This window comes from Acartia tonsa, chromosome 2 (assembly GCF_053477335.1).
Source record: "Acartia tonsa isolate MP-2025a chromosome 2, ASM5347733v1, whole genome shotgun sequence".
NCBI classification, from domain to species: Eukaryota; Metazoa; Arthropoda; class Copepoda; order Calanoida; family Acartiidae; genus Acartia; species Acartia tonsa.
In genome coordinates this window covers 24,443,694-24,462,859 of record NC_137261.1, presented here as the reverse complement: position 1 = coordinate 24,462,859, position 19,166 = coordinate 24,443,694, and the positions used below count along the sequence as shown (strand labels likewise).

Genomic DNA, 19,166 nt, shown 5'->3' with positions numbered 1-19,166 from the left:
ATGTCTAGGTCTAGAATTTATATTAAATCTATATATTGCTGTATTATATTGTAAAATATATGTCTAAATCTAAGTAAACAATAATAGCTGTTGCGTCAGTAGCGAAGCATTTTTGAAATATTTCAGTGTGTCCGTCTTTAAAACTGTCCACTGTATTCTAATGTTTATTTCTGCTGCAAGCATAGCAATTCTACAACTATAAGAAGGGACTGCCTTGTCTACTTGTGCTACTTTTTTGTAGACGAAGCCCAATCTGTCCCACTTTTGAGCAAGACGATTCCCTTTTCTCCCATCTCTTTTGAACAGATTTTCTTTCCCCCCCTTCCCTTTTTCTTTTCCCTTTATATGACGTCATATAGGAATCGTCTTGCTCAAAAGTGGGACAGATTGGGCTTCGTATTTTTTTTATCCAGAGTTTGATTCTTAATTTCACATTTTTCTAAAATTTTTCTAGTGCGTTAGAACCTTTATGACTACAACAAGCAGGTGAGATAAATTAAAGTTTCTTTTATAATAGCTTCATTCTAATTAACCTAATTAATATTATTTTACCTTATTTTTTAGAATTTGTGATTGGTATAACTTTAATAATTTTCCATATTCTATGTAAATAAATAAACCAAAGAAAGTTTGTTGCCGCAGTCTAAGATAAACAAAACCGCGAACAGCGAGGCTTATTTCTTAGATTGTACAATATGTACCATGCACTACTAGCAAAACTTTATTAATTCTATTTTAAATTGTTTACACTAAAAACATTTCTTAATTATAAACATGTAATTGTTCTTTAAGTCATGTTCTTTGGACATGTGTTTGATAATACTTCAGCAATTTTTATATATGACAAAAAGCATGTTACACGAATAATAGAAAAGCAATTATGTAAGCATAAAAAAGTATGATTTTTAATTTATTAAAAAAGTACATAACAAACCCTCTAAACAAATGTTGTAATAATTCTTGACAACCAAATCCTATTTTCTGAATTTTGGTTACCCTTATAAACCATAAAACGTACATACTTTGGTTGTAACTTTTATACACTTTGTTCTTAAATATTAAGATTACAACCATACTATGTACTTAAGATATGTATTTATATTCTTAAAAACAAAACTTATTCTTTAAAGTAGTAAGTTTTATATATCTTTGAGTTCTGAAGATCTCGTAAACGGTTGGACCGATCGTTAACTGAGAAGTTTAATAATGGTCCAAAGTAAGTTTCAGGCTATTGGATGGGTAGATAACCCTCCAGTTTTTAAAAATAAATGAGTGGAGGAACTTCAACGCCAATGTAAGGGTGAAGTAATTTAAAATGCTTGTTAAAATTGTCCTGTGCTCACTACAGACATTAATATACATGTTTACAATATTCATGTTCTTTTCTGTGCATGCAAATAAAAACTGTCTAGATCTGATACAAAATACTACAATGTCATGAATCTAATATTAGGGTATAGTACCTTTCGTGGCATCGCTCCCTTTGGGGCGTTTCTTCGTTTTTTTTTCACAGTAGCTTTTCTCCTATTTCTAGCTGGGGGCTCTAAACCTGCGGTGCCAATTGCCTTACCCTGTGGGGCAATCAACTTACCCAATATAACCTAACCTAACTTAAAATGACCTATCAAAAGCCATTTTAAAAATACAAAGAATCGCCACTTAAGATGCATTGCCACGAAAGGGACTATTCCCTAATATTCTAATTTTGGAAAATAGATAGTAGTAAAACATGGTAGATTAAGATTAGAATAAAGTTCAAGCATATGTTAGCGCATCACTAAGTTTAAACTATAGATAAATTAGAACACGACTACCAAGCTTATCTTCATGGAATGGATAATAGTGGACTTGAGTTGGATTTCATTATACATACATCTATATTTTAGAATTCCTTATTTATTAACTTATGATGTCTAGTACTTTATAGGCCTAGTTATTTTTATTGGCATCTATACATATATTGAAGATGAGATATCTAAACTACAACACAAATTACAGAGCTTGTGATTGCTATATTTTTTATATTCATAGGAACCACCTCATGTCCAATATATTTAGTGTCTGAGCCTGCCAATACAAAGACATCAGGGGAATCAAATCTTTCCAATGCGAGGTATGCTCAGTCTGAACTTTTAATAGTTTACTTCATTTTGCTTCTATCCTTTAAAATTATTCAATATTAATAAGATGCTAATAACACGAAGAAATAATCAAAGTATCAAACTGGTATGGTTCTCCTTTACATTGTAGCTTCTGTAGGTCTTGGGAAGGTTTATAGGTATTATGGGGGAAGGAACCACCTTCCTCTCAAGAAAGTAAAAAATGAATCCCCCCCTAAAGGGCCACCTGGGCCTCTCGGAGCGTAGCCGATAGTAATGTTTATTATAGAATAGGTTCTAAATAACATGTCATAAAACAGTGTTATCATAAATAGTTTGCTAATTATTGCCCTTGCTTTTATATCATTTAATTTTAACTACAATTGGATGGACTTGTAATTTGTTTGTATAATTCTTTTTTTCTGAATACTACTCCCTGTCAATTGACATGTCTACAAAAGAAAAAAATCATAACACGAAAAAAATCCTCGAAATCATAATTGGCATTTTAAAACTGAGTGACGTTTTCTTTTTCACACAGACATCATCAAAACCTGGTTGGTATTTTAAACATTGAACTTTAGCAAATAACAACAAATCGGAAAGACATGCATATTTAATATTATTTAAATCATGATGTCATTTAATTCATGTTATATGTAGAAAGTTCTATCTAGAACTTATTATATGTGTATAAGAAGTAGCTTATAGTGCCTAATAAAAAATTACGTCATACAATACAAATGGCCTTTTATAGGCCAGTATACATTGTAATTGGCCAATGGTAATTGGTCATTTGTATTGTAGGACGTCATTTTTTATTAGGCACTATAAGCTGCTACTGTCAATATGATTTTTTTTTACAAATGCGCAATGCCTTTTTTGAAAGTAGAACACAAAAAAATTACATGATTCTATTAAAATTTATTTGATATGATATTTTAGGTATTATGTTAGGGCTGTTTCACTGAAAATTTGTATTTCGTGATATGATAATAAACAAAGGAAACTAAAAAAGACACATAAATATAGATAGTGTCAGTAAATATTGCTATTACCCTCCCCCCCCCCCCCCCCAACCTCCAGACAATTTTTTTAACTGTATGATAATAAAATAACTCACAATTTGCCCAATAAGCATTTTTTTGTCATACAGCTTTAATTATTTATTTGACCATGTGAGATTTATTATGAGGGGAAGGGGGGAGTGTAACGCCCCCAAAAAAATTTGCTAAAGGCACTACCAAAAATAAGTGGGTTCCATAGTCACACCTTCAAAAAATTAGTTTTAACCTTAGTATTTACAAATCAAGAAAATTTAATAAATTTCAAAAATAAAGGTCCACCTTCCCTCGATCCCCTAAATATAAAAAGTTTGGATGTCCTTGTTAATTAAGTTATTATATCTGAAATAACCCAATAACACTATTCTAATAATACATTTATGGATATTGTTGATATTTTTTTTACTTTTTAATGAAAATTAACTGGGAAGGTTTATGTTAAAAAACCAAGTGAATTGAGATGGATTTTTTTTTCTAAATATGAATCATATTCTTACATAGAAATATATGTATAATATGAATATATGGATATTATAGTTTAAATTGTATCTATCTTGATAGCATACACAATAGTATATACATCTAAATAAATCTTACAGTTCACATTTAGATGCAGAATATCATTTGCACAACAAAATATATCACAATGTCAAAATTATATAAGTTTTTTTCACAACACAAAAATATTTGTTTTTAAATATGGGATGGTCTTTTAAGATAGAAATATGTTGGCCAAAGTTAAGAATTAATTAAATCTTATTTTATGAACCTGCGAATGTTTACATCTAACTGTAAAAGACAATCAGAAGACAAGAAAATAATAAAATGCACAAAAATGTAAAAATATCATTCATTACTCTTACTAGATTAGGCTAGACACTAGTATATAGGTAATAGGTAAATTATATGGTCTTACACACCCACCCATCCACACACACACACACACACACCCACACACACATATATATATCAGATTACTAGGCTATCACTCCCATCTACTCTAATTTATCTAAATAATCTGTTGTATGCAGTATAAAAATACATACAAATAATATGTATATTCATTTAATATTATTCTCTCATGCCTGCAAGGTAAATTTACAAGTAGGTAAACAAAACTTTGGCACTCATAACAAGAGTTTGAAAATAGTGGAAATTTAATTGGGACAAACTAATTCTAAATAATTGCTTTTATATTTTTATATATTTATTTCATTTAAATAAAAGAACTAGAAAATATAAAGAACTTTAATGCTTTACAGTAAACATTTTGTTCATTTTATGAAAAATTAATGTTAATGATTACTCCTGTATGATTCTTTGCTTACATACATCTTCTTTTCCTTGCAACAAGTCTTTTGTGTTATACATCATAACATTATTATTGTATTATTAACAAAACAAGAATATATCTGTATTCATTAGTATAGCAAAAATAATTTAATATAATAATAATATTCATGTAATCAGGAAGGTATTTATACATACAAGTAGGTCATGACAACAATAAGCATCATCAACACTTTTTGCAACAAGGACAATCTATTTCATTTGTTAAACTTGTTCAATATTTTGAAATTTTAAACAAAATAGGGGGCAGCGGAATGTGTCATGTGAGACATCATAAAATACTTCTTATAAAGAAAGATGAGAGGAGAAGTGGGAAAGGAAACCCCTAAAAAAGAGATGGAAAATATAATACTTTTATGACGTCACACATGACACTTATCGATGTCCCTAAAATAAAAATAACCTATACTTAACATTTTTTTTATATTTAAATTTACTTATTTAAGTCATTGTATTGTTGATCCATTCAACTTTATGTCAGATCTAATTGATTACAAAACGCTACTTATTAATTTTCAAACGATGTAAAAAAAATTAGGAATGGTTTTTATTATTTTATCAATAAACACGACTTTGGTAAATATTCTGACCAATGTACAAGATTTCAATCAGCATTATGCAAGAGGAAACAAAATAAACATATACATGTGTACTTTTATGTAAAAAGTGCAAGAAAAAGCAAAAGTGTTTTTTTTATTATTATAATAATGCTTTTTTTAGGAAGATATACAAGGTAATACTTTGATATCAAAGTATTTCAAAACTAAGGTTTGCATTTAAAGTCAACAAAAGCATAGCCGAATTAATCTGTTTAAGGACAATGCTATTAAAATCTATAGCTGCACTCTTTTATTTTGATGTTGTATCTATCTATCTAGGTCTTATGGCAGTCAATATTAATTTGACACAGTATTAAGTCAAACATGCCTTATGCGTTACTTGTTTTAAATATTTTACAGTCTTAACTTAATCTTTGCTTAGTTAGTAACGCGGCAATATATTTAGTAAACATGCGCATCCTTTTTGATAACTTGTGGTAAATACTTTGATAATATATAAAAACAAGCACGATAAGTATAAAGAATAACAAGAACCATTACTCATACTTTACAAAAGATATTACAGTAATCCTTTTAATGACATACTTTTCCGTTAATGATATGGACATATACAATAGGTAAAACCTACCAGTTGTTTGTTGCACAACTGTGCTATAATTATGATCTGCTTGTGGATTTGGCGTAATTTTCAAGTTTTTACCCACTTGGAGTATTACTTATCAAAGATCTAAAGGGATAAGACAATGACCGATAAATTGATGTACATCCCCGATAATGATACACAAAAATACTCCTTCTGTAGATTTAAATTAGAGGTTAAAACGTTGGAACACTCATCTTAATGAATCAACCAATCAAAAGTACCCAAATTTATTAAGGCAACGAATAAGAAAATATAATTATAAAACTTTGGGGGCTGGTGTAATAAACAGCCCATTGTCCCCTCTCTCTCTGATACATATATCTCGTTTAATACCAGGTCGATGAATAAGTCAGTTATAACCTCTTTAAATATGTTATTAAGTCTGTAAAACTACTATACTCACAGCTTTAGATAAGATAAATAAATTGGAAAATAATTATATTTTTTTTCGCTTCTTATTGACATGCTTACCCTTGTTGTTGACAATGAATCATCCTGTATTGTACCTGCATGATAAATTGTCCATCAAATGCTATGTAAATGTCAAAAAAGCTTGTAATTCATAAATATTTAATACACTACTGAGTATTTGTTAATATATACGTAATTATGTGATAATATGAAAGTAATTAATATAAAATCTTGTCATATAACATAAATGAGGTATAACCAATTACTTTCCCTATATCGATATAATATAAGCAGCAAGATTAGAATCGATTTTAACAGTTAGTAACGACTTATAAAGTAAAGCATTTCTATAATCTTTACCAGAAAATCTGTACGTCTAATTAAAACGTGCTAATTTTTTCAACAACTTTTTGTATGATATAATTATCCCATTAATCTAATTCCTGTTACAAAAGGTACATTGTTACATGCAAAGCATCTCTATAATAAAGTCATTAAAATGCATGCAGGTTTATTCTTAAAAAGTAGTCTGTATTTAAGCAGTTTTGCAACAAATTTACTTCCTATTTTGTTTAGACTTTATAATTTGCTTATTCAGTTCTGAAACACTATAAGTGTTAATGTTCGTTTGTCCCGCCGTTATACAGTTTTGCTTTTATGGATGTTGTCATCCTTGTTTATAAAATAAATTTTTCGAGAAGCTATTTATCTAATTATAAGATACTAATGTATTTATAAACATTTTCATAACTTATGCGAAACATGATTTTCTTTTCATTTATTGTTCTCAGTAATCAAATTATAAATTCATAAGAAGCAAAACTTATTACGATACACGTTAATAAGTTTATCAGAATTCCTCACAAAAATATGGGGAATATACTTTTTAATTTAAATTATTTTTCCATGAATTAAAAATAAAGATTATTTATAAGACAATGGGCAAAAAAATTAATGTTCATCCTTAATGATGATAAACATGATTACTCCTTCTGTAGATTAAATTATAGGTGAAAAGTTTGGATTCTGGTAGTTTTGAACCAACTTTTTAAATATCAATAAAAGTACCCAGAGTTTTAAAGCTACAGAATAAAATATCGTAGTTTAAAAACTTTAGATACCAGTATACCACTCTAATGTTCCCTCCTTAATTCCTAGTCATTGCTTAAAAACTGGAATTTGATATAATAAAAATAAGATAAAAGTTGGAGACAAATAATATTTTCTTCAGATTTAATATCACTTTCAGGATTCTAGCTAATAAGTTTATCATAGTTTTGTACCAAGATAATAGGGGAAATCTTTTTAACAAGTACAATTGATTTCGAAACTAGCACAGCGATAACAACTCTCAGATAGAAGCATAGCTTGCGAACTATTAAACAATGTTGTTGATTGAAAAGCTTGATCTTGAATAATTATAAAGCAATTTTTAAATAATTTTTTTCTAAATATACTCTATTATAGTAAATAAATGACAGATACATAATCATTTTACATTCTACAACATACATCTTATATTCTAAACTAAGAAGATCAAGACTAACGGAATGACGTACTACTGACATATCATAGTTATATGTATAATAGCTGCGCTCTTGATAAATATATTTGGTATCTAGGGAATTATATTATCTAAAACAGACTTCATTTCCAGTGTTCATAAGATATAACGATAATTGTTCGGGATTCAGATTATCCAAAATATCATTTACTAAAATAGTAATTAGAAAACGATGTATTCTAGTACTACCGGCTGCACCATTAGCATCTAGTGGAGGGAGAACATTTAAATAAACTTAATTTTTCCAGGGACCTATGTGAAGATTACCTAAAATGGAGAACTCAATCGGTTAAGCGTTTGAGAAGTCTTAAAAGGTAAGCCAGAAAAAAAAACTTCTTTTTATTGAATGACTTACTATTTCAATGTTGCTTTTTAGCGTATAATCACTCTACAAACTACTACCTTTCCAACATCTATTGTTTTCAGTGTACAAATAAGTAAATTACAGTTTTTCATCATTAAAACTAAAAGTAGGTGGGAGTGAGGGGAAATTTATGGATCTAAATCAGACTCAACCAGGGAACAAAGGATGGATAATATTCTAAAAAATTTTTTTTAATGATTTAAAGCAATGGCTAAATTATTACTAGGACTAAATAGATACTAGACATTAGTCAAGAGATCTATATACCAGATGTATGAAGATAACTACCACCCTCCCTTTTTTCAATGACCTTTTCGTCTGCTACCAAATTGTTTCCTGCTACTTGGGTGTGTTAATTTCCTCGATACCATTGGTTGATTTTCAATTACCCAACTGAGGGTCGGCACAAGGACATTGTGATGGAAAGATACAGTTATTTAACCCTTCCTCCCTCTAGTGTTTTACTCTAATCAGTAAACAAATATTGCTAGGATAATTCAACTTAAAACTTTTTATGTCAGCTTTTTTGCAAGTCAAGAGCAGTTATCATTAGGACAAACTGTATTATTTTTTTGTTTTCAAATTGTTCTATATTTTTTTTAGTAAACATTGCAAACAGCAAATAAAAGACAAAACAATTAATGTAAAATTATCTTGCGATCCTTTGAACCGTGGTCTGAAGCAATAAAGATTTTTCTTTCCAAATATCTGTTCCTTATTGAGATTGGTCAATATATAGTGCAGGTTGGGAGGGAGACTAAAACAGATTCTGATTTTGTACCGTCCATAGTTTTAGTGTATTTTTCTCGAGTTTTGTTAACAGTTAAAAAAGTTTATTTAATAAAATGTACAAAACAATGAGATTTTTAATTCTATTTTAACGTAAGTACATATACTAAAATTGGAACGATACAGAGAAGATTAGCATGGCCCTGCGCAAGGATGACACGCAAAATCGTGAAGCGTTCCACATTTTTTAACCCGCGACCGTGGCTCAACACGTAGCGCATCCGCTCGTCGTCGGGAAGGTGTTAGGTTCGAATCTCGGTCCGACACCGCGTCATAACTAAAGACGTTAAAAATGGTTCCCACTGCTACTATGTCAGATGCGCGACGTAAATAGTTAGAGTTGGGGGAATGCCTTGGCCCAAAACAGGCGCAACTCGTTACCATGCACAGTTAGGACTTCTCAGACAAAGGTCGTGCATCACAGAGAGTTGGTTGTCTGTAATGTACTGTACCACGGGTATGAGGTGAAGGACCAAGAGTCTGGCCTTGAGTTGACAAGTTGACTGTTCAGTCCAGGTGCAACTCACCCATACGACATTAGCAACATTAGCAACGTAAAGAAAAAGTATTAAAAAAACATGTATACATTATCAGTCTATTGGATGTCTGTTATCGTAGTGCAATAGTCTTTAGAAGCGGATCAGTGAGAAAAAAATGAGAAATCCTTATGGATCTTTTGTTAATATAAAAATTACATACAAAATAATTACTCAATTAATTACCAAAACCTAGAATAATATAAATCTTAGCTTTTCAATTGATTCGAATGAAAAGATTAAAACTGTTTTATAATGTCATAGGTCACGTACAAGAGATATTGCCGATAAAGAATATCTAATTTTTCTAATTCTATTATATAAAGTGGTAAGTATTTTTGTGTCAAAAAGAGGATCTAAATGATTACTGGCCCAATTTGGTTCTTTATTATTGGTAAGCTGTGGTGGTTTAAGGTTATTTCATTTTAAGATACAAATTTTGGGATGGTTTTAAGCTGCTTTTCTGGCCCAATCTTTGCCCCTTCTTATCCAGAGCCCCTAGAAGATAGGGGCGTAGCCACTAGTTATGTACAAAGTAAAAATACACCAAAATTAAGAAAATTTATAATTGACAGCTTTTCTTTGATAACCTTCCTTCCTGGTTTAATATTGTTTAAATAATTTATTATTGAAAGTTATTGCAGTACTGTGTACAAACTGTTTCGAAGGAATTAAACAATCAGTTTTTATTGAAAAGAAATAAGAAGAAAATAAAATTTGATAACTGTCTTGCTCTTTTATCAAACTATTTATTATCGACAGAATTAAACGTCCAGTTTAGGTTAAACTTCATTTGCGGTTGGTTAATATAAAAAATGCGGCTAAATTGTATGCTTATATTTGTTGAAAAATGAAGCAGCAAAATTTCTGGGACTGCCGCGTTTTTAAAATATCTATTTTATTGCTGCTGACTAGCCCTGTATTATTCCAATAAATCTTTGTAATATTTTGATGTTACATAAAAACAATATTACACTATGATATAATTCATTTTTTTTAGTAAATATCAATTTTGATTATTATTGTCTTCTATAAAGAAGAAACAGACTTCATGCAGCAATGTTAAAAACTCCTCTCTTTTAATGTGTAAAACATTCTTATATCAAATTTAGTTTATGATTTTAGAAGACGTTTTCTGAGGGCGCAAACCTAAAAATTTAGTGAAACAGCGCCTCTAAAATTGTGCTAGATCTGTAACCTTTATCGCTAATAATCACAGCTTTGTTAGTAAATTAACTTAAAGCTTATACTGAATATAATAATATCTTAATAATCTTTAGATATTAGCCATAGAAAAGTTCTGGAAGTAAGTTTTATAGAACAATTATTGCATATTGTAAAAAGTAAACAAGCTTATAAAAATCAAATAAAAAGAGATAAAAATGAAGGATGAAACTATTACATAAAAACAGTCTTAATGTTATGAGATTAGTTATTTCGCTAGAGTATTGTATAAAATCAATACATCTTTGGATAGGTGTATGTCTAAATTTTTTATTTGCTTCATTTGAATACTCTTATTCTTAGAAGCGCAGCTAAAGCAAAATTAATCTTGTTTGCCCGTACGTCCGTCCTCCTGTCCAATATATTGAACTTGTTTTTAAAAGAAAGTATTCCAATATTTGTGAGAATAGCATCTAATTTAATTTGATTGACATGTTGACAAGACAAATTTTTTGTCCTCAAAAATATTAACTTAATAAAAACATCTTAGAACTTAAATAATCAGTTTTATACAAGGAATAAATATTATATCAATCATCTTTTGTAACAGTAGCTTGATAATATTTATATTTGATCATAAGTAAAAAAGTCAACATTAATTATTGAAATCTAATAAATGCTTAAAATGTCTAGTTACTTGAAGAGCTGCTATGCATCTAAAATCATTCCAATACATTTCAATAGATTTTTAAATCGAAATGAAAAATTTTCAATCTGATTTTTAACAATGCTAAGATGGATAAAAAGAAATATTTCCTATGTTAACAATACATATTCTGCTATCTATCCATGGAAATGGATATCTTTTAAATTGAAGTTCTTTAAATAGAAGCAACTAGTTCGATACTTAAAAGTAGTTTGAATAACGCGAGAATGCAGATTTTTATTTTCCTTGATAAAAAAGATTAATAAATAGGTTTTTTTTTGCGAAATTCCGTTAAGTTGGGTGCAAGCTTCAAGTCAACTGCGCTTATTAGGTCAAACTTTAACCCGCGACCGTAGCTCAACACGTAGCGCATCCGCTCGTCGTCGGGAAGGTGATAGGTTCGAATCTCTGTCCGACACCGCGTCTTAACTAAAGACGTTAAAAATGTCCCTACTGCTACTATGTCAGATGCGCGAAGTAATTAGTTAGTGGGGGGAATGCCTTGGTCCAAAACAGGCGCAACTCGTTACCATGCACAGTTGGGACTTTTCAGACAAAGGTCGTGCATCTCAGAGAGTTGGTTGTCTGATGGGCGAATGGACGCTTTACCCTGCGGTCATAAGCGGAGTATGTTTCAAGGTGCGTGGACAGACTTCTAGTACCCAAAGCAACTCTTAAGATCAAACTATTCTTAATTTTGATCAAACACGAGTAGAATTAAACGCAGTTTGACCTATTTAGAGCATTTAACTACAACCCAGCATCCAATTTTACGGAATTACGCGAATAAAATTTTTAATAAAATATGATATTAAAAGTTGTAGGAAAGCCTATATTTAATACCATTTCCTATTTCTCTTTCCTGTTCTATAGATAACAAATTAAGATATAGGAAAAGAAATAAATTCTGACTGTATATTTCTATCAAAATTTAGTTTTTAGTGTTGAAGCTTCTCTAAAAATCTTTGTTTTTGTCTGTCTTTGAACTATCATTTTTTGCATGTTGTCGGCTTTAATTTCATAGTCATGTTATTTGAACTGCTTAATAAATACTAACATTGTCAAAAAGTTGATTATGTTAGACATTTTGTAAACATTAATAATTTTCATTTATTTGAATCTGTCGATATGTTTTAAAAACTTGTGTTAGATAATATACAGTTGACATGTACTATACTATATTCAAGAAAATATTCCTGACATAATTAGAATTAGATTTTGTTATCAATAATTTCCTACTGTTCTTTTACCTTCATTTTTTAAAGAATTCATTAAATTTCTTTTGCGTAAGGCCCAATTAAAAAGATAAAACAAATGAATTATATACAGAATCTTCACTTTGTTCTTTTTTTCCTAACTTCAGTGGAATATTTTATCTTAAATTCTTTTTAAAATGATTTTATTTGAATTAAGATAAAAATTTAACCAGAATCCTTTATATGTTTTGTTTTATGTCTGTTTTTATTTTATCATTAGTTTTTATAGATTGTGTAAGAAATGATTTATGACTACAAAAAGTATCGCATTTCACTTATTTATTTTTAGAAAATAACATAAATAATCTAAATATTATTGGAAAATTAGCAATCATTTTTATTATCATACAAGAAACGGTAATTAAAAGATTTCTGCTGCTACCAAAAGATACACAAATGGCCCCAGGAATAATTAGAAGGGCAGGGGGAATACCTTAGCCTATAAAAATCATAAAATTACATTTCAGAAAACATTTAAACACAAATAAGATGGCGCTAGCGATAAAAAAATGCAGTAATGTAATTATTTATATCACAGACAAAAATCATTTAATTAATAAATAATATAACAAACTTACATAAGTCAGTTGTCAACCTCTTATATTAAAGATTAAATTAATGATACCACTTTCCTTTACAGAATATGCATAACTATATACACATTATATCATTTATTAATGTTGATAATTCATCATGGAAAGAGTTATCTATCTATCTATTTACACAAAGATACAAATGAAGTCTATACTAATTAAAAGCCAGAACCAAAATCATATTTAACTGTATATATGTACATGCTGCCTGCCTATCAATATTATAGTTATGCCTAATTACCAATAGAATGCCTTTAAAAAGGCCAATTTTTTGTTGTAATTATATCAACTTTAATCATAAAACATATGATCAATCTTATAAGCAAAATAGTCCATTTTCACAAAAATGGTAATGCTCGCAAAAATGCAACAACTGGCCCTTAAATATCATAACTTCTGTTTAAAGCTCATTTGTAACGCCTTTAGTTATGACGCAGTCTAAGCTTAGACTTACATCCATCAGCCATTACTATCATCGGCTGCATTTGCATTCTACTCTAATATAAAATCATATTTTCAGAAGTTTTTTTAGCAGGATTTTTTATGCAGAAAAATGAATGCATAAGAAAAAGTAAACAATCTTTTTTTCAAGGATCTCAATGGTATCTTAATTAAATTAATAAACAATGTTCCTAAGAACACTAGATAATAATCAATTAATTTTAATCACCTTGTAAAAAGAAATTTAATTCTTTAAAACGAATCCAATTTTACAAGAAAAATGAAATTTAGACGTTTAAACCTAGAACTTGTTTTGACAAGTGATTTAACAATTTTGTCGGCTTAATGACATTTTATAAGTGGCAATATCTGACACATTATAGCTTGCCTTATATCAACGCCGACAATATGCCAATTATCAAGCAATTCAAAATTTTTGCTTAAACCTATAAATATGTTAAAATTAATCTAAATCAATAGCTAAGAAAATAAATTGAGAGTAAACTTGTCGTTGCCAATAAAGTAATCCAATAGGAATTTAGAATCTATTTTAAATGTAAGTTTCAGCTTGCAAAACATTCGAGCATTTAAACAATACTTAAATTGATTTTCATGATTCACGCTGTATATTTTTGTTAGTTAATTGCAAATAATATATTAAAAGCAGCAATTTAATGCAGCACTAGCATAAAAATACAACATTAACATGTGACATACAACAGTTAGCAAAACATCTTGGTACTTTACTTTTAGTTTGGTTGCTCTGACAATGTTAGTTATTATATTATTTTTTTGAAATGTTAAAAGTTAACTCCTTTTAGTATTTAATCTAAATGTATTTTTGAACGAGACTAGATTGACAGTTAACCTGTCTGCCTCAATAAACTAAGTTTAATCCTAGACTATTAGGAATTGCACTACTCTCCATGTGCATAGTTCCATATCTGTACTCAATCTTATACAAACTTTATATGCTCTTACAGATTATCAGGGGTATGTTTTCTATAACAATTTGTTCAAATATCTGTATTCGCAGGGGCAGAGTGTGCTAGAAAAATAGCTTAAAACCATCACTAGACTTAAGCCTGAAACTAAACTAGCCAATTGAGAACCCAGTAGTTATTCAGATCTTAAACTTCAGAAAAAAAACCTTACTTTTTTATATGATATCAAACTCTGATTTTAACTTTTGTAAGCAACTATAAAAGCCACAAACAAAGAATCCTATATTTTTTAATTCTTTTTAAAAACATCTACACATCTAAAAGTATCTTTTTCACTTTAAAATGTAAACAAATCTTCAAATACATTCTATGACTCACTAGCTAAACTTTTGTATTTCAAAACAAAACAAAAAAATGAAATAGAAGATCACTTTTAATCATATTTAATTAGTTTTTAACTTAAACATAACTAATATTTTTTTGGTTGACATTGACACTGAACTATTTTGGCTTAGCTGTATCTTATATCAATGTATCTAAAACTTCTATTTGTTTTGCAGAATTTTTATTCTCTCCAGAGTTTACAAATGCATATATAGAACACAAACGTGGTCTACATCAAGTTTTACACTATTTTATCAAAAGAAACCCATAAAGAGCCTTAATAAATTATGGTTATGTTATAAAACATACTAATTTAGGTTTTATTATACTACAATTGTCTTATTTCCTGGAAATTTGCACATTACACTTATACTTTATGACTTAGTATTGTAATTGTCTAATAAAATTTTATGAAAATAGTGTAATTTTTTAAAGAATAAATTTTTTAAAGAATAAACAATAAATGATATTTACCTGATATCAAAGAAGACTTAAAAAAGGTATTTACACCGCTGGCTTGATCACTGATCTCTAAGAATCAAAGCTAAAATTGAGACAACACACACTCGCAGAGCTCCTATACTCACAATGGTTACTTCAGTACTGTCCGGGCCTTGTGTGTGTGTGTGTGTGTGTGAGTGTGCCAACACCATACCCCATGTAATCAGCAGTGAGGCCAAACCAAAAGGGAGTAGTGCTTTGCAGGGCCGGGAGAAATAGAGGGAAGTGGGGGACAAGGGCATGGGTATATTGACGGGGTCTCTATAAGGGCGAGGATGGTAACCTCAAGTCCCCCTACCCCCTCCCCACCCTTTGACCCCGGCACTCCTCTCAATTTCCCCCTCCCCAAAATTGATGGTCTAAAATTTACTCTTTCAACATTTTTTTTCAACTCTTACCCTCTTAAATCATTTCAAAACAACCCCATCTCTTTCTTTAAATGTTGTTCTTGAACCCACCAGGGGTAGGCAAACCCTTAAGCCACCCCCTATGCACAACCCCTTGCAGCAGGAATTATCGGTTATCAAATGCATTTGTTATGCTTATTTGTTGTGATTGTTGATAATTTATAAGGAACATTTAAACAAGCTAGAAATTTCTCAAACTAACCAATGATAAACTAAATAACCCTCTGGGCATTAAAATAATTAGTTGAAAAGTTTGGACACTACTAGTTTGAACCAACCAATCAAAATTTAATAAAAAAATCTAATATTTTTGAGCCAAAGAAAGTATATCAATAAAATATTGGGCACCAGCGTAATTTACAGTCCAATGTTCCCAACATCTCTGAGTCATAGGGATTGGAGAACTTTGAAATTATTTTCTTTTTTAGAAGCGAAGCTACTCTATAATCGAAATGTCCGTACGTACGTCAGTAAGAAGCGTTAGGGAAGAAATGGGAATATCTCTGCTGCAATCTAAGATAGACGGCTGAAATTTTTAGAAAATATTCTCTATACCGATAAGCATTAATTAACTCGGTCCGTTTGTCTATAGGTAATGCTCAGACAGTCGTTTATTTAGTTTATTTATCAGCTGCTATTTTATAAAGACAGCTGTTTTTTTTGGCTAAATATTTTCTTATCAGTGAGCATCTAATCTATATCTTGGTTCGACAGACTGTCGGTAATGCTCTGACGGTTCTTTGATTTATTTTACTTGGTGTGCCAGTCTGTCTATAATGCTTTAGAGAACATCAAATAAAGAGAAATTTGTTTTTCTCTTTTGCTATTTAAAATAGATTGCCTATTTTTTGTTGAAATTTATGCTGGCCAATGCACGAATATTTCTTTAAATTATATTGTCTGTTAGTCTATGAGTAATAATATATTTTTTTCTGAAATCTTGAATACAGATTTATATGACAACTGAGTATCATTACTTACTATGCCCTTAATCTGGTTGATTTTCACCCTAGTCCAACTCATTTGCTTTGCTGTACTTGTTTCTTTATGTTGCCATCCTTGTTTATTTCATAAATCCCCCCCCCCCCCCAAATTTTAAGCCAACAAATGAGAGCCCAATTTTCCTCCCTCTCTCCTTTCCTGGAGTTATATGATTATGGAAATAGACCTAAATCTTACTCCAAACAAGGATGACAACATCCATAAAAGCAAAGCACTGAAACAGTAGGACAAACGGACATTAACACATGTATAGTGTCTGAACTGAATAATCAGAACATAAAAGTATAAGAGTCGAAGCAAAATTGTAAGTAAATTTGTTGAAAAACTACTTGATATAGGATAATGTTTATTTACATACTTACATTTGTAGGACTTAATTATAAAGTTTCTACGCTTATAATATTGTTCTTTGTTGTCCCAGGAATCAATAAACCAAATATCAGATCAAACGGATAATTAGATCACATAAAAATTTGTTGTTAAAAAAGTAGAAAAATCAACATGTTTAAAATTGACGTACGGACATTCTGGTAATGATTATTGAGTTGCTACGCTTTCTAAATCGTACCTTATTACTACAGGAATCATCATGCAAAGTTTGAAACTGATAGGACAATTCTAACATGCCTAAATTAACGAATAAAAGCTATCTATCTCGGATGGACGGACATACGGACGGACCGACTCTAATTATAGAAAAACTTCGCTTTTAAAAAATATAAAAATGTTTTTTTTTTCAAATTACTCCGCTTGTTTGACAAAGCTAGGACAATGTGGAGTATGTTTAATGGATTTATTTTTCTTGTTTTAATCTGTCTTATGGCTGCACCATTTTCTTTCTCTTAAATTACATTTCAACAAATATATTTCAAGAAATAAAAGGGAATAATCAAACAAAAATAAAGAATAAAAAGCTATTTAAAAAATTGGGGATAAAAAATAGTAGATTTTTAAAACAAAATTATGACTTAAAAAATTATAAGAATAAACTATTTGACAGTATAAAGGCATTGATTGATAAAACAGCTCTTGTCCCTACTATTTCATAAATATCTATTATCCAATTCGTCATTATTTGCTTTTGTAATGTGGTCATCCTTGTAAATGTATTTTGTGTACCTTTAGGTGATACACAAATAAAAACTGTTTATGATTCTTTATGTACAGTTTCCAAAAAAGATGTTGCTTACTTGTACAACTTTGATTGTACAACCTTTATCTGGAAGTTCTTACTGTTTTAAATAATAAGTTGTGCCTTTTCTAGACCAAGGCATTCCCCTTTACACTTGCTATCAACATCGCGCATATGCTATAACAACAGTATTTACAGTTTTTAACGTATTAAACAATCACGCGATTCTGGCCGATTCGAACCTATCATCTCCCCGAAACTATACTTGTTTTTGTATTTCCATGTTCTCAATTCTTATCTTAACCCCTCTCTAAGGATAGGTATATAAGATGACAAGTCATTAAGTAAAATTCCCCAACGAATAAACTTTAAATTCTTTTATTCTTACTTAATTATCAAAGTTTTGGATATTTAAGATCTATTAATGTAAAAACAGACCAAAAAGTTTAAACTAAAAACTCCCCTCTTTTTAGCTAATCTAAAAATAATTTTCATACTATAATGGTTTAGTTTTAAATTGACAAACATATTGTAAGAGACAAGTAAGGAAGAGAACATTTTATCTTCCTTATTCAGCAACAATTGCATAAGTGGAGCATTTTTCGCAAACATTTAAGCTTTTTGACCTTAAAAATATCCAAACATTATGGAATATAGTTGTACATTAAGAGACATTTATTTTTTTTGTATAGAAGCACTTTAAAATTCAATCATTGGTGACTTCACCCAATAGTAGCGAAGCGAACTATAGAAAGACAAACGTATAATGATAATTGAAGAGCAAATGTCACAAACAATGAATATATTTAAAATAGAAAATCACGAAACCTTTATATATATGAAAAATATATTCATTTTTTGTAACATGAGAGACAGACCAACGAACCACATACTGGATGCTTCATGGTATAGGAACCTTCCAAAAATTTTCAGCAGTCAATCTTAAATAGGAACCGAGAAAATCACGTTAACCTTCAATGATTCAGACAAAAGACTAACATCTTATATGTAGAGTATCATAGAGTAGTTTTGATTTAATTCTAAAATTTTATCATGAATAAAATTACTGCATGACACATTTAATTTATCACATAAAATGGTAAATATTTGAAATATTTGTAGAATTAGTGTTAAATTTAAATTTGTGTGAACCACACGTGTCAAACTAATAGTTGTATGTACATGAATATATTAATTCAAACATCATGTAGTGAAATAATTGGATCAACTACAGTTAGCTTGTATTGCTCTTCTAA

At 29.7% G+C, this 19,166-nt stretch overlaps 1 protein-coding gene and 1 non-coding gene across 3 annotated transcripts in view; one reads left to right on the top strand and one right to left on the bottom strand.

The window, feature by feature from the left end:
• Positions 1–15,477, bottom strand: part of LOC145307520 (neurotrimin-like) — a 71,484-nt gene extending 56,007 nt beyond the window's left edge. For both annotated transcript variants that reach the window (XM_080149987.1, XM_080149979.1), the window contains exon 1: positions 15,343–15,477. The gene's annotated coding sequence lies outside the window, so the exon portion shown is untranslated. The remainder of the gene's footprint in view (positions 1–15,342) is intronic.
• On the top strand, positions 8,929–9,032 carry LOC145312898 (U6 spliceosomal RNA). Its single transcript, XR_013877169.1, has one exon. It is a non-coding gene; the product is annotated as a U6 spliceosomal RNA (small nuclear RNA).
• Positions 15,478–19,166: the final 3,689 nt, after the last annotated feature.